Here is a 16,840-nt window from a genome sequence, read left to right as displayed (position 1 = left end):
CTCTACTTTTCTTCAATTTTTAATGCACTTTTACTGGAAATTTCTCATCAGGCAAAATGATAAGTACCACTCCCAGTTGAATAAAACAGTAATGCCAATTGTTTCCACTCTTTTTTCAGTTATATTGATGTACTTGCAAATCATATTCTTCCATTCACTTTTCTCTTGTTACTTCACTTCTCATTGGTCAAATTTTTTTAAATCATTTTCTTAATCTCCTTTAAAGATGCCCAATCTGGTAGTGTTTATGGGCAGATTTGTGAATCCATTGTGACACTCAGGACTTCCCCCATGTATCTTTGCGACAGATTAGTGAATCTATAGGGGAGGCTGTTAAAACATTTAACATTGTACTTCTATGACTTTCTGTTGGAAGGGGGGTCCTTATCGCTTACCGCCGCCACCAAATGCTGGAGGCAGAAGTCCCCGACCCCTCGCTTCAACATTAGACTAAGTAAGGACACCGTCTGAGATCGCCCTGCTCACCCCCTTAGTAGCTTGGCACGAGCAGCCAGGCTTATCTCGAAGGCACAAGTGTACAATATGTACAATCACACTCACAGCAATCCAATGATTTCACCACAAATAGACTCCACACGAGTTTTTATAAAATGAGTATAATCTCTATATAAGAAGTTATACGACATGACCACACAACACAAAATCAACATATAAGAATGGGTAGTATTCTTTCTGGTGGGTTGGTAGGTTCTAATCCCACCCACCGCTTCTAACCAACAGTTAAGCTCACTTCTAAATGTTTGCAAAAGGTTAGGCCAGTTCTATTGCTAGAATCATATACAGTGCAAATGAAAAAAATACTGCCATGCGTAACAATATTCTCTTCTACTGTGCAACTGAGAAACAATGCCATACATAGCACCACAGTCATGTACTTTGCAATAAAAGGAATAAAGCAATGCGTATCACTACCAGCATGCCCTGTACCAGGAAGAAAAAATGCAATGTGTCCCGCTACAATCCTGTTCAGTGAATGAAGAAATAATCCACTGCACCACATTATAATCAGATACTGTACAAGGAAGAAATAATGCAATGCGTCACGTTACAATCAGGTAATCTGCAAGGGAAAAACAACGCAGTGCGTAGCACACCAAGCATGTAGTTCGTCAGGCACAAATGAGGTCAGGCATCATATAACAGTTTGATAGTACGTTAGCAGCAATAATACAAAGTGTAATATGACAGTTTAGGTGCTCCGTTAACAGTGCCCCCAATATGGATTAATGATGACACAAAAATACAACTTCCCACTCTGGCCCCAGGACTGCCCCTCCTTGAGTCAGCACGGGCCGGGATCAGAGCCGAAGCAACAGGTTCACTCAGTTGACAGAAACTAGAAGCCCAGAGTGTGTCCCTCTGGGCCCGCACCCCAAACTAGGTTGTTATACGTGTTACCTGGGGGGCACAACCCCACTCTCCTCTCTGATGTCAGAGACTTGGGCCTTGATCCAGAACTTCGTCACAGGATGTGGCGACCAGGGCCGGCGACTCTGATCTTGCGGGGCTGTCAGTCCAGGCCGCTGCTGTCTTACTCCGAGGGCCCAATAACTTGGCCCTCCTTTCGGCGGTCTCAAGGAACTCTAAGACCCGGCCTCAGCACTGTAGAGACCTTACTTCCAATTCGGTGCACACCCTACCCAGGCACTCCTCACCAGTGCCTCAGGTTGCACCTCGACACGCACACTGCATGTTCAAGACTCGCCTCTTCTCTGGTGCTCACGATGTCCCTGCATTCTTCCCCAGCATTGCTGCTTGCACCTCGACAGAGTCAGAGTCTCTGCTCCTCTCCCAGTGCACACGATGTCCAGGTGCTCTTCACTAACGCCCTACCTGCACCACGACACGCACTCCGCGTGTCCGAGTCTCACCTCTTCTCCCAGTGCACACGATGACCAGGCGCTCCTGACCAACACCCTGGCTGCACCACGACATGCACTCTGTGCATCCGAGACTCACTTCTTCTTTCGGTGCACACAATGCCCTGGCGCTCTTCCCCAATGTCCTGGCTGCACCTCGACACGCACACTGCATGTCCAAGACTCGCCTCTTCTCTGGTGCTCACGATGTCCCTGCGTTCTTCCCCAGCATTGCTGCTTGCACCTCGACAGAGTCAGAGTCTCTGCTCCTCTCCCAGTGCACACGATGTCCAGGTGCTCTTCACTAACGCCCTACCTGCACCACGACACGCACTCCGCGTGTCCGAGTCTCACCTCTTCTCCCAGTGCACACAATGATCAGGCACTCCTCACCAACTCCCTGGCCTGCACCACAACAGGCACCCAGTGTGTCCAAGACTCACTTCTTCTTTCAGTGCACACAATTTCCAGGCGCTTTTCACCAATGCCCTGGCTGTACCAAGACATGCACTCTGCGCGTTCGAGTCTCACCTCTTCTCCCGGTGCGCACGATGACCAGGCGCTCCTCACCAACCCCCTGGCTGCACCATAACACGCACACTGCGTGTCTGAGAGTCACTTCTTCTTTTGGTGCACACAACCAGGCGCACCTCACCAACGCCCTGGCCTGCACCACAATACGCACCCAGCGCGTCCGATTTTCACTTCATCTCCCCGTGCACACAATGACCAGGCACTCCTCACCAACGCCTTCGCCTGCACCACAACACGCACCCAGCACGTCCGAGACTCAGCCTACTCCGGGGTGCCTATGATCCCAAGGCACAACTTCTGAGGGTCTCAAGCTGCAAAAGCATGGACACACCATGTTGCTTGGGACTTCTCTGGAAACGTTCATGATCCTGTATTTCCAAACAGGGAGCCAGCTCACCTCGGGCCATTGGGGTTTCGAGACACAGCACAAAGCAGTCTTCTTCAAGCAGGGGGACCCAGTGCCTCCAAGCACAGTCCCAACAGCCTCTCCCTTCTTTAGAATAGCAAACTGCAGACCAGCCCTAGATCACGAAGCAAGGATTGGCCTTTACACAGCTGTCTCTTCAGTTGCTCCTTCTTCAGCAGAGGTTCCTCTTGACCACAGAATGTGTCCAAGCCTTTTCAGTCTCAATCCATTTCTGTTTCATTCCAAAGTTCAGGGGTTTCAGCACTCATAGTTATACCCCTTAATGTCTTTGAAGTTCGTTTGTGCTCAGGGGTCCCTGACCCCTCCCTAAGTCAGTTCTGGGTCTCTCCCTCCCAGTGTCACCTCTCTCCCTTTGATACTGGGGGTCTGGATCCTTAATCACTCAGCAGGAGATGGGTCGATTGGTTTATAGCACCGCCCAGGCCTTTTCACCTCCCGGGCTTCTCATCCCTTTAATCTCCAGATGCAGGGCAGCCTGGTGCCATCTCAACCCCTCCCTGGGTCAAGACCTCTCCCAGCTCCTCTTACCTTTCAGATCCAGACAAACAATTCACATTTCAGCAGAGACACACAGAAATGCTTAGAGCACAAAACTCAACCACTTTTTAAAAGAGTGGTGTCTGAACACAAAGTGACAACCCCACTTTCACAGAAAGATGTGTTATGACACTGTGAGTTCACACATACTAAACTTCACCTCTCCATTATAACCCTTACAGGAAACTAGGCTAACAAACACAACACCCAGCCCCCCCCCATTCTGTCCTTTGGGGAGGATGGCCTTTCAGCAGTGAAAAACGAAATGAAGTGGTTTTCACTGTCAGGACATAACACACACCTTAGTATATATCTGGGCTTTTACCTACACTGCACTCTGCTCAGGGATTATTCAGGACCTATCACAGGGGTGCCCAATATATATGTAAAAGGGAAAGTCAGGCCTGACAAGTGGTTGAACTTGTCAGCACAACATGCTTAACAGCACTCTGTGTGGAGGCGCTACACTGAAGGCCTGAGTTTCCTTCTCCGCACGCCTTTGCATTACTAGGATTGGCACACACAGTGCGCAACACTAGGGACTTTACTAGTAATGCAAACATACCAATCATGGCCAACCAATTACCATTACATTTTACATGGGGAACACTTGTACTTTAACACTGATCAGCAGTCGCAAAGTACCCAAAGAATCTAAATTGGCAACTCTATGTCAGGAAAACTGTCTAAGGGGAAGCAAAAAGTTTAAGGAGCTTAAGCCAAAAATGCCAAGGCCTACACTTTCCATTTACACGTTGCTTTTTAAGGTAGTAGTGATTTAGAAAAGAAGTATTTTATAATAAGTAAAGTGTGTTAACCTCTCCGATTTCAACTTTGAAAGTATGGTCTATTTAGACCCCTTACCCCCACTCTGTTTTAGCTAATTTTCCATAGCAACACTCTATTGTACCAGTAGGTCAAAAGTTCACAACACATTTTATAAGCAGCATATTAGCTTAAAATTCAACTGTAGCAGGTGTGGTTGATTGTTTGGAAATATAAGCATATCCAAAATAGTAGAATTGCTTTTTTAATTGATCCAGAGCCAATCACAAATCTACTTTCTTTGAAACTCACTACCTAATTTTATGTAACACCAAATGTACACCATCCAATCAAACAGCTCCATTGTTAAAACCAGGTCCTAGCCTCCATTTTAACTGCCTTTGATTTTGAAAACGGTCTCATTCAGCTGCATTCTGTGTATTTTCTTTTAGCTAGTGACCATGAGGTCTACACATTTGAGTCAATAACTTTAAATCTGTAAGATGTGACACTAGACAAGTATTTGTGCTCCACACTAAAGTATCGTTTTAGTAAACCAAATTTTATTTTATAAAAACATTGGTATTCAATGAAATCCTGTTAAAAATGCATTCAATATATACTTTAATTTGGTGCTCTGGTACAATCTTTTGCATACACTATTTACCAATTCCGATTACGGTATCTATCTCAGAAGCACCCACAATATTTAAATCATATACTTTCATAATTGCAAATCAACTCTAAAAATTATACATTTCATAAACATTAAAAGTCCCACTGTCGACGCGTTTCGGTGCGTTGGTTACAATTTTGGCACCTTCCTCAGGACTGACGAAGATTAAAAGTTTATTATACTTCTTTCTAGAAAAAAGAATGCATAGAATGGCCCAAAAACATAGGAGGGATAGAGAAAGCCCCGACACTTTACTCAAAAATATAAAAAAGATTATAGCGTAAATATCTAAAGACGATAGTCTAATAAATGGCCCTAAGCACGTACCCCACTAAGGGGACGCTGACAGTAATGTATTTAAAAGTTAACAGTAAGACAACCTAAACAGAGCGTGTCATGTTCTAAAAAGGCTCTGGATAGTATAGATATAAATCCCAGCCCACACCTGAACTGCATCTGAAATCAATAGCGGAAAGGGGAGCAGTAGATTGCATGAGCTATCATTTAAGGGGGTAGGATAATCATCCTTAATATACAATAGCAACTTTCAATGCTATGATTCAATATAAATTACATGATTTTCCACCACACAGGTTGGGAGAGGATAAAAGTAAAAGACCCCCAAAAACCTGTAAATGTGGCCAACAGCGCTTAAAGAAAAGAAGATAGCGTTCCTTCATTCTCAGGCTGCCAAGGAAAATTGCAGCTAATAATTGGTATGTATGTAGTCTTCCCAAAGAAAATATGGGCAGGCAGATGAGAACCTTTTGTTTTATGCACATCCAGATAGTAACAGAGAACGCCACATTATCTTGGATATAGGTATCAAGACACCACTTAAGGAGGTGCAGGGAAGAACAGCCTGAATGTCATCATCAGATGCAAAACGAATCGGTATGTACATAGACGATATCCTTACTAAACAAAGACTAAGGCAGCTATATCTAGAATATATATATTAGTGTGTGTGTACTTCACAGGCACAGCAAGATAATCCATGATAGACGGTGCACATCGAAAGACGTACCTGCCTAAAGACACCATTGAATATGTGTCATCCAGACATCCAATAGTAAGTAACTCTGCGATAAGGACTAAAAAGAGGTTGGGAGTCCTATTCAGGAAGGTAAACTATTCCATACCCTTCTTCGTAGATTCCTACGACCCCACTAAACATGATGCTAGTGGTGTAAATAAGAAATCAAAAGGAGATACAGTCGTCCTGAAAATTTTAAGAAGGACACCAATCCCTATATTTCAAGTAAGGGTAGTTATTATGTAATAAGTGATCACTACAAGTATAGTCCACAACTAGAAGTAACTCTCTATAGGGATAAAAAATATTAATTCTATGCATTCTTTTTTCTAGAAAGAAGTATAATAAACTTTTAATCTTCGTCCGTCCTGAGGAAGGTGCCAAAATTGTAACCAACGCACCGAAACGCGTCAACAGTGGGACTTTTAATGTTTATGAAATGTATAATTTTTAGAGTTGATTTGCAATTATGAAAGTATATGATTTTAAATATTGTGGGTGCTTCTGAGATAGATACCGTAATCGGAATTGTTAAATAGTGTATGCAAAAGATTGTACCAGAGCACCAAATTAAAGTATATATTGAATGCATTTTTAACAGGATTTCATTGAATACCAATGTTTTTATAAAATAAAATTTGGTTTACTAAAACGATACTTTAGTGTGGAGCACAAATACTTGTCTAGTGTCACATCTTACAGATTTAAAGTTATTGACTCAAATGTGTAGACCTCATGGTCACTAGCTAAAAGAAAATACACAGAAAGGAATCTTTTTGATAAACAGTTGACACCCAGTCCTTTCTGGTCCCTGGGAAACTCTCTTGTTTGTGGAGAGCTCATTCAGCTGCAGCCATCTCCTTTGTTGTACTCCTCCTTGCCTTCAAAATGGTTAAAGTATGGATTGTGAGCCATGGCTTTGTGTTTTGGGCCAGTTTGCTAGAAAGAGTGCCATTGACAGGGACTTGGGTTTGACTATAGTGGGCATTGTGAGAAGTTGGCCTGATATATAATGTTCACTATTCTAGTGAGCACTTTGTATCAGTCCAAACAACCCTTATGGTGATTGGTTGTAAGTCAACCTTATAGACCAGCTATCCTAGTAGCGTGGATATGAGCAGTCTTCGGGCTAAACTCTAGAGGGCATTTTAAGCCAGCTGTTATACCATCACATATACCCCTTGAACACCAAGTGAAAGGACACCACACAAGTGTTATGAAAATAAACAGTGTATTTATTTAGATCACAACAGCCCTGTACTCTTTATGAGGACAGGGTACTAAGCACACAACAAAACTCTTACGAAAATACTTTAAGTTGCACAATTTACACAAATGCCCGAGGGGTACGAAAAACCATATACTCTGAAAGTGGAATGCAAAATTACTAGCAGGTAAGTACTGTACTAATAGGCTTTGGAATCGCTAGGACTACGTTACTGAACCTTCAGATTACTAGTAGGAGGCCTAGGGGACTCGGGTGCAGAGTGTGCACTCTCACGCGGGATGCGGAACAAAGTCTATGGGAGCTAGTAAAAGCAAAGTTAGTGTTCTTGGGCGAACCCGACTAGATAGGCTGAAAAACGAAAAGGATCTGGACCCTTGGATAGTGAGGCTATGCTGGGGCACCGAAATGCCGAAGTTACCTAGCCCAGGGGCTGCAGCTGCATAGGTCTGAAAAGACGTCGGGAATCCTCGTTGCAGTCTATGGAGCCTGAAGAAAGAAGTTGCTGGCAGGCGACCAGTGAAGATTGTTCGATGGATCCAAGCCTGGATCGAAGATGGATGACACCTGAAAGCAGAGGGGACCAAGTTCTTAATCACTAGCCAGTGATTGTGTGGGCACAAGGATGGCACCGGGCGAAGTCACCTCGACCAGGTGAGTGGGCGACGCTGGGCTCTGCAGTCTCACGGACCAGGAGGCGTTGTCGGCGACCAGGATGGAGGTGCGAGCTATCCCACGATGGTTGATGCTGTCGACGTCGCTGGACCCAGGATTGGGGCAACAAGTCTTGGCAAATTCAAGCCCACGAGGTGGACCTAAAATGGCGTCTGGAGTGGACCAGGAGAGTCCGGGTTGCTCCTCTTTTGGAAGGGAGCAAGGGCCAGTCTGGAGCAACCAGACCAGCAGTGTTGTCGTTGTTTGATTGTCCCCGGGAAGGCCACAAGCCAGCAGGCTAGTAGCCAAACAACGCGGTGAGCAGCAAAAAGCAGAAGGGCCCCACGCAGATCTCGTGGATGCTGGGAGGCTGGACTTCGGTGCTGGAGCTGCTCAGGGTCGGGGCTTCTCAGACCCCAAAGCACTCACCAGAGGATCCCTCGGCGGTCGTGCTGGATAGAAGTCGTGCAGTTCTGATGATGGCCGGTCCCTCGAGGTCTCGTCGCACCTACGGTTCTCAGCTTAGCTGTAGAGGTAGGTAGAGGTCAGAGGTGCCAGGAAAGCCGGGTCTCGTTGAGCTGGTCAGTCGGATTCCTGAGGAAGGACGTGCAGCAAACCGCAGAGTTCTTAGATGGTGCCTGCGGATGCAGGGTGACTACTCCTCAGTCACAAGGGAGAAATCTTGAGAAGAAGTCGAGAGTTCCTTTCGTAGAAAGTAGTTTCTTGATTCAAAGATGATCTAATTTGGAAGGGTCCCCGCTCCTGCCTTTATCCTAAAGAAAGGGGTGGGTACGCGACTAGGTCCTGCCCTAGGGGTGGGACCAGGAAGGGGGGTGGTTACACCCCTCTCCCATGCCGGACTTTCCCCAGGCCAGGGGCTGGTGTGCCCCTGGAACTGGTTCTAGCCGGCAGATGCGTAGTGAGCACCGGGGTGCCACTTGCAGTCACCTTCCTGTAAAGCCCTGCCTACCCAGGATACACAAAACCCTGTCTGGGATGGTGCTAGCACCGCCCCTGACAGGAAACCCTTTGTCCAAGCTCTCCTCGCTGGAAGGACTCCCAGCAGCAGGAGGTCAGACTCGTGTCTGTGGTGGCAGCATCCATTTTGTGGAGCTGAGGCTTGAGTTAACTTTAACCGGGGTTCACAGTTACATACATGTCGTGTCCCTCTAGAAGGGTGGAATGCTATCCCCGTCACCAGAATTGGCGAGGGGTTAGTATTCCAATTCGTATGACACCTTACTCGACATGTTTTGATAAAGCAATACCAAAGATCGCATTTAACCGCGAGGATTATAATGCACTTAAGAGTATATGGTATGCGTTATCATGGAACAGCTATTAGGACTTGGTTCCGCAAGCTGCAAACGGGCTCAGCTCATGCCAGCACCATCTCACACGATTCCAAGCACTCTGCCTTCAGGATTGTCAAGGCCTGCCATAGGAGTGACTGATAGGAATCTGTGTGTCCATTTTTTAGGGTTAGATATAGGTATACTATATCTAAAGCAAAGGGTGATTACACCACCTTGCCCCAGCTGTCGTGCAGCCAGTTGTGTCAGATTTAGATGGCCATCCAGGGGTGGCATAATACATGCTTCAGTCCCTGGTAGGCCCTGGGTACACCTATGCCCTGAGTTACAGGGTCTGATAAGGTGGCCCAGTACCAATTGGAAATGTACCTAAGGTACATGGAATCCATTTTAGAGAGAGAGCAGTAGGCCTGGGGTCCTGATTGGCAGGGTCCCAGGCCAACTAAGTCGGAAAACCAGCAAAACACCAGGCAAAAAGTTGGGGGCAACCATAGTCAGGTATCCACCTTCCTACAGGCATTACTTGTGTTGGCCAGATAAGGTTACAATTGCATCAAGTACTGCCTTTGATTGAAAGCTTTGCAGATAGCCAACATACAAATATTTGGTAAAATATTGGCACTTTTCCTTCACATGGCCTTTGTGTTCTCAAACATTTGCCAACGGCAGAAATTGAAATGGTCAAACAAATTCTATCCACTGATTGACAAAGTCAGTAAAAATGTCAACAGAGTTAATTTCACAAAGAAAGGCAACATAATGCTCCCCCACAACTTGACAGACTGCAACCTGTTTTATCTACACACAATAAACAGAAAAGCTCTTCTGAGAGCCACCCGTTTCTCAAACAGTGGTTAATTTTTGTTTTAAATCTGCAAACCAAATGCACACATTCAATGCACAGAAACACAGAAAGTATGGCCCACTATGACACTGGCTATATGTATCCGACTGGATGTATCAGTGGGTCTGTGAGAAGGTGTGCAAATGTCTAAGTAGGCTTATGACTGGGTTTATGAGTCTCTGAGTGGGTCAGGGAGTCAGTGCATGAGTGTCTGCGTGGGTCTCTGAGTACATGTATAAGGTGTGAGCAGGTCTATGAGTAGGTGCATCTGTATCTGAGTAGGTCTGTTAATGGGTGTATGTGTGTATCAATAGGTCTGTGAGTGGATGTTTCACTCTCTGAGTGGATCTGTGAGTAGGTGTGATAGTGTCTGAGTAGGTGCGGGAGTGAGCGCGTAAGTGTCTGAGCGGGTCAGTGAGTGAGTGCATTAGTGTGTGAGTGCATCTATCAGTGCATGAAAGAGTCTCTGTGTCCTTGTGTGTGACTCTCTGAGTGGGCCTGTGAGTGGGTGCATGACTGTCTGGGTGGGTTGGTGAGTGGGTAAATAGGTCCTTAAGTGGGTCTGTGTGTGGATATGTAAGTCTCTGAGTGGGTCTGTGAATCTCTTAGTGGGTCTGTGATTGAGTGCATGAGTCTGTGAGTGGGTCTCTGAGTGGGTATATGACTGTCTGAGTGGGTCTATCAGTGGGTGTGTGAGTATCTGAGTGGGTCTGTGAGGGGGTGTGAGAGCCTTTGAGTGGGTCTATTAGTGGCTGCATGAGGACAGAGTGGGTCTGTGAGTGGGTGTGTGACTCTGAGTAGGTGTGTTAGTGGATGCTTTTGTGTGTGTGAAGGGTCTGTGACTGGGTGCATGAGTCTCGGAGTGACTCTGAGTAGGTGTGTGAATCTCTGAGTACATGTATGAATGGGTGTGTGAGTGGGTACGTGAGTGTCTGAGTGGGTGTATGAGTGGGTGTGTGAGTGCCTGAGTAGCTCTGTTGGTGGGTGCGAGAGTGTCTAAATGGGTCTGTTAGTAGGTATATCAGTGTCTAAGAGGGTCTGCAAATGGGTGAGCATCTGATTTAGTCTGTGAGTGAGTGAGTAGGTCTGCAAGTGGGTACATGAGTTTGTAAGTGGGTGCATGATTGTCAGAGTGGGAGCATGAGTTTCTCAGTAGGTCAGTAAGTGGGTGCACAACTATTTAAGTGGGTATGCCAGTGGGCACAGAAGTCTGTGAGTGGGTATGTGAGTGTCTGAGTGGTACAGTGAGTGGGTGTGTGAGTGTCTGAGCAGATCTGTGAACAGTTGTATAAGTAACTGAGTGGGTCTGTGAGTGGGTGTGTGAGTCTTTGAGGGAGTAAGTAGGTATGTAAGCACCTGAGTTGGTATAAGAGTGAGGGCTAGAATCTTTGAGTGGGTAGATGAGTGGGGGCATGAGTGTCTGAATAGCTCTGAGAGTAGGTGCAAGAGTGTCTCGGTGGGTTTGTGAGTGGGTGTGTCAGTGCATGAGAAGGTCTGTGAATAATGAGTGTCTGAGTGGATGGAGTGTAAGTGGGAGCATGAATGTCTGAGTGGGTCCATGAGTGGCTGCAAGAATGCAGGCAAGTGCCTCTTTGACATGGTTAGCACCCACATTTTACCTGATGTATGATGTGATTTCAAATGTAAGTGCACTTGGTCCCTGCTAACCAGTTTCCCAGTGTCAGATCTCTTACCTAAAACTGTACCTTGAATGGCACGACTTCCGTACCCCCTGCAAGTCTCTAGTAAATGGTACTCCTGATACCTAAGGCCTGGATATTGATGAGGGTCCTCCAGGGCTACAGCACAAATTGTGAAACCTTAGGGCCCCCTCACCAAGACCATGCAAACTGCCATTGCAGTGTTTCATTATTGCCTGGAGCACATAAACATTTGAAATGAGAGACAGTTGTTTATGATTCCGTGAGAAAGGAAAAGCGCATTTATTTGTAGCATTAATCAAATGCATTGGTTTGTGACAATAGAATAATTATTTGGAGCTTTAACATCAAACAGAACATTTTCACAGTCCTTCTATGTTACTATTTATCCATAAGATGTAAATGAATGTGCATGTTTTGTCAAAAGACTTCCTCAGGGCTTTGAATTTAAAAGACACAAGGATATGTACTCATATTTTTAACAAGTTGTTGGTCAATTACTCCTAAGAAAAAAGGTTGGTAGAAAAGAAATCTGAGAACATAAGATATGCACTCAGACACTCATGCACCCACTCACAGACTCTATCTATGTGGGCAGCACCACTAGATGTTTCAGAGTTGGAATACAGGAACATATATGTGTAATTTGAAATAATGACAATAGGTACCCCCTAGCTGTACACTATAATGTAATGCATGCAGATACAGATTATATCAGAATTTGATGTCATGCCTTAGAGATGGTAACAATGCCACAGTGTAGGGCAAATATAGTGACACTGCTTATTAGACAAGAAGCTAAGTGGTTGATCAGGCCACGAGCTGTTGAGCATGACATAAATGCTGATAGAGAATTGCACATGTTTTTAACTGAATACGATCTGTTTTGTACAGTATAGCATTTTCTTATATGATTCCTAAGTTTGATATTTGTGACATTAGAATAGTATCCAACCTGTTTTCTATATATATGTAATTAGAATGGTGGTACCACTTTGTGTTAGATCTATTCATCTTATCACTTTTTTCTTGTCCTGTTTTCCTCTACATCTTTTTCCAACGTTACTTGAATTACACATTCAATAAGGTAAATGTTTCTTTATGGCGGTTTTCTTTATCTCGGTTATATGAGGAGAATTTACTTGCACTATAACGGTTAAGGTCCTCTTCACTACTATTTAGAACATTTGCACGCTCTTGTTTATACACCTCCATTTGATCTGGTATCTTGATATACAAATCTTTGCTTCATAGACCCTCGCTTTTTTTTTTGTTTATTTGGATACAGGAATCATTCTACCGATATACAGAGTTTCATTCTGCGATGATATGTGCGCAGATTCTGATGTGTGAACATGAGCTTGTCTCTTAGGATGTACATAATATTAACCAAATTTTAGAATTACCTCCCTTCCCCTGGAGAGACTTTCCTTCGCACATCATTATCGTATGCTTTGTGCATGCATGGATGCTTTCACATAAAAAACTCTCAAATATTTGTTCTTCATGATGGTTAATTGATTTATTTTACCATGCCTTTAACAATTGATAATTGCTATAGGGAGGCTTTTTCGATTTCCATGCACATTACAAAATGGTGGCTCCCTGGTGTTCTTGTTTTGCAATAGTACAAAAGCTTTAATTTCCAGTCGAGACAAATCATGAGTGCTAATACTGCTAAGAAGGGCCTGATCTTTGTATGCACCTACACATTATCTACATAACAAATATGCTTGTCATGAGTGGGCACAAGATTCTGTGGAAATCACAGTTAGAGAACTTTGCATATCCCCCACATTTTCAGTTGCTTTTAATTACTCTGCAAAAGTAATTTGATTTTCTTTTCATTAATTATTATTATAATGTATTGTATCCAACCATGACTAAGATTATAGATGGCCTAGAGGATACAATATCTCAAGCCCAATATGATCATTCAAAGGATCTACAAATAATTAGGGCCGGAGATTTTAATATAGAAATTTTTGACCCCGGATTTCAGACATCATGTGACACACATCTCTCCAGTTCTAAAATCACTAAATTGGCTACCCTATGAAGCTAGAATTCAGCTAAAGATTGCCTGCCTCTCACACAAAGCCCTCCACTTCAAAACCCATACCTACCTTGCACAAAAACTAGAACTATCTGGAGGAGGTAGATCTTCAAGGGGTGCTAATTCCCTCCTCCTGAAACCACGGACCTTCCGTAAAAAAGAACTTGCCACCGAGCTTTCTCGGGATCTGCTCCTAAAATCTGGAACTCTCTTCCACCCAAAATTAGAAGGATCTCTTCCAAGGCCACTTTCAAATTGGAACCTAAAACAACACTACTGGGTTTGGGCTCCCAACAGCACAGCTTGCCACAAGCTAGTAATAAACAAAAGAAGATGCCCGTGCTGCTATTTAATTGATCACCTTATTTTTGGCTAAACATAAGAAATTAGACCAAATGTTTATTTCGATCAAACAGTATCTATTTTATTTTATTTTAATTTCGTTCATTTATTCATTTTTTTTGTTTGGAAAATTAAACTAAACCAAGTTTATCTTTTAAGACCTTATGTACTCGAATTATACCGTTTCACCCCACATAGTGACTTGCTAGGCTCGCTCCGCAGTCTGTTTCTAACGGGAATATCACAATTCCCTTTCAAATTCGCCGGCGCAGGTTAGACACGCCAGCCTCCCGCATTCAGGTAAACACTGTTGCGTTGTTCTCTAGTGCCTAACACGAGTCGTAGAGTTATGAAAGACTGATGCCTTCCCATGTATGTTTCCTTGCAGAGCACAGAAACCACAAACACTCGGATTGCCATCACACATGCTGGGTCCGTGTTTTTCCCCCACATCAAGTAAGCTTAAAACAGAGTGTAGGATTGAATGGCGTATGTTGATTATCAAACATGGCAGCTGATTGATTGCTATATATGTTCCTATAACAGATGGTTGTTGTCATCGACGGAGACATCCGCACCCCTTCTGGTTTCAAATTTAACTGAGAGGTAAGATGCAGTGGCTTGCAGTAGGAAAGGTTATGGCAGTATTAGAGAGAACGTTAAAACCACATAAAATTCTCTTTTCTCTTTTCACAGACGATGGTCCTGATGAGAACTCAATAATCCTATGAGTTCGAAACCCGTAGACTCTATAAGCCTTAAAAGAATCAAAAATCGTTAAAATATTAATGGTTTTTTGTAAAATATAAGAAATACTCATGGCTTAATTGTAATTCATATGATTACAATTTGGAAATAATTCATGTTTTCTGTTTTTGTCTGTTCATATATATATCTTGTATATATTGTGGTGTGAAAGTGGTGTGATTGACTGTTTGAATGAGATTACGTTGATATGCATTTTCTGATTTTCTGATTGTAAATAGATATTCAAATATATGTGATTTCATGTTTTTTGTACATAAGGTCTTAAAAGATAATCTTGGTTTAATTTAATTTTCCAAACAAAAAAATGAATAAATGAACGAAATTAAAAGAAAAGAAAAGAAAATCGATACTGTTTGATCGAAATAAACATTTGGTCTAATTTCTTATGTTTAGCCAAAAATAAGGTGATCAATTAAATAGCAGCACGGTCATCTTCTTTTTTTTGTTACTTTCAAATTGGAAGCAAAGAAATTCCTCATGAAGAAGTTCTTGCCTTAATAGGAGGGACAATATAAACACCTTTCTTGTACTTTATTTTCCTGCCCAAAAGGCGTCGGTCATTGTATAGTATGATTCACCCCTGTATATGTTTACTTTGTAGTGTTTATTTTCCTGTACATGACTTTGTGTTTTGCTCCCCTCAAATCATTGTCACATTTTCTTCCACATCGCACGCGCACCCAGGATTGTAAGTGTTTTATTAGTTGCTTACCACTTGATTCAATGTTTAGTAGAAGCCCCATATAATTCATGTTTAGATTTTACTACAGTTTTGACTATTATTCATGCTTATGATTGTTCACTTAATACCCTTATAAAACAACACTACATCATAAAGCCCCCTCTGTCCTCTCTGGACTCATAACTGAATTGTTATGCGTGAACTATTGATCTTAAGATTATTTTACTACCCATGTATGACTCATATTCCTATTTTTACCTTACCGATAACTGTAAAGCGGTCTGATATCCTTCGGGATCTAGTCCGCACTTTATAAAACTTTATAAATAAATAAAATAAAAAAAAATTGTGATGAGAGAGACCAGCCCCTGATTTACTTTAAACACACACCATAGGGGAACTCGCAGAATAGAGTTGTTGCTGTTAGAAATTTTATATTTGCTCAAGGATATGACCATCCTACCCCAGATGCCAACACATATAGGAGCCACAGCCAACTCAATTATTGATTACATTCTAATTGGTAAAGGTTTATTACAGTTTTCTAAAGGATGTGTGGTAATGGCTAGTTGTATAAACGTCATAATCCCATTATATTAACTCTAATCTTAGCCCTGAGTAATAAGAGGGACAAGAAATTACAACACAGGACCGTATACAACAAAAATAAGGGTGTGAATATTAAATGGAAAAAAATTGATAAGGTGGCCTTCTTCAGAGATCTTATGGCACAAATTGAGGTTGTTCTTTAAGATTCTGCTACCCAAGAGGGTGTTATTTTGGCTTTTACAAACCTTAACAGATTTATGACAGATAAATTAACTAAATGTGGCAGTGGAATATCTGATACCTCAAAATGATTTAATAGTGCATGCTCAGAAGCTCATAGGACATTAAGGCTTACTTTATAAAAAATCCGAAGAATAACAACGAAGTAGCAAAAGCTAGGAACGGCTATAAATGGATGTATGATGCTACATCACAAACGTTTTCACCGCAAACATTCACATCCCCATCTTTACATCGCACACACATTCACAACGCACGCTGACACAACGGAACCCATTACTTCACTCCACCATTGAAATGCATTCAAAACACAGTCACTATGCACATAAACACCCCGTATGCTTTAACATTGCATTTTTTTCAACGAAATAACACACACTACCCCCAGCACGAGCACACCCCCTACACCGTCACCCTAAACCCAAACTACAAAATCCTTAATTAGTACCTTACACTACGGCCCCCTGTCTCGACCCTTAACCTGAAAACAAATGCTCCACAACAATAGAGTACCCTGAAACCTAAAACCTAAACCCTAAATCAAGACCCTGCCCTACGACTAAAACAGTACCCTACACAACAAAAAACCCTAATCCCTAAACCCTAAAACAGTACCCTACACAACTCTAAGCCCTAAAGCCTAAAACATTC

This window comes from Lissotriton vulgaris, chromosome 12 (assembly GCF_964263255.1).
Source record: "Lissotriton vulgaris chromosome 12, aLisVul1.2, whole genome shotgun sequence".
NCBI lineage: Eukaryota > Metazoa > Chordata > Amphibia > Caudata > Salamandridae > Lissotriton > Lissotriton vulgaris.
The sequence above is the reverse complement of the archived record's forward strand: the minus strand, read 5'-3'. Positions refer to the sequence as shown.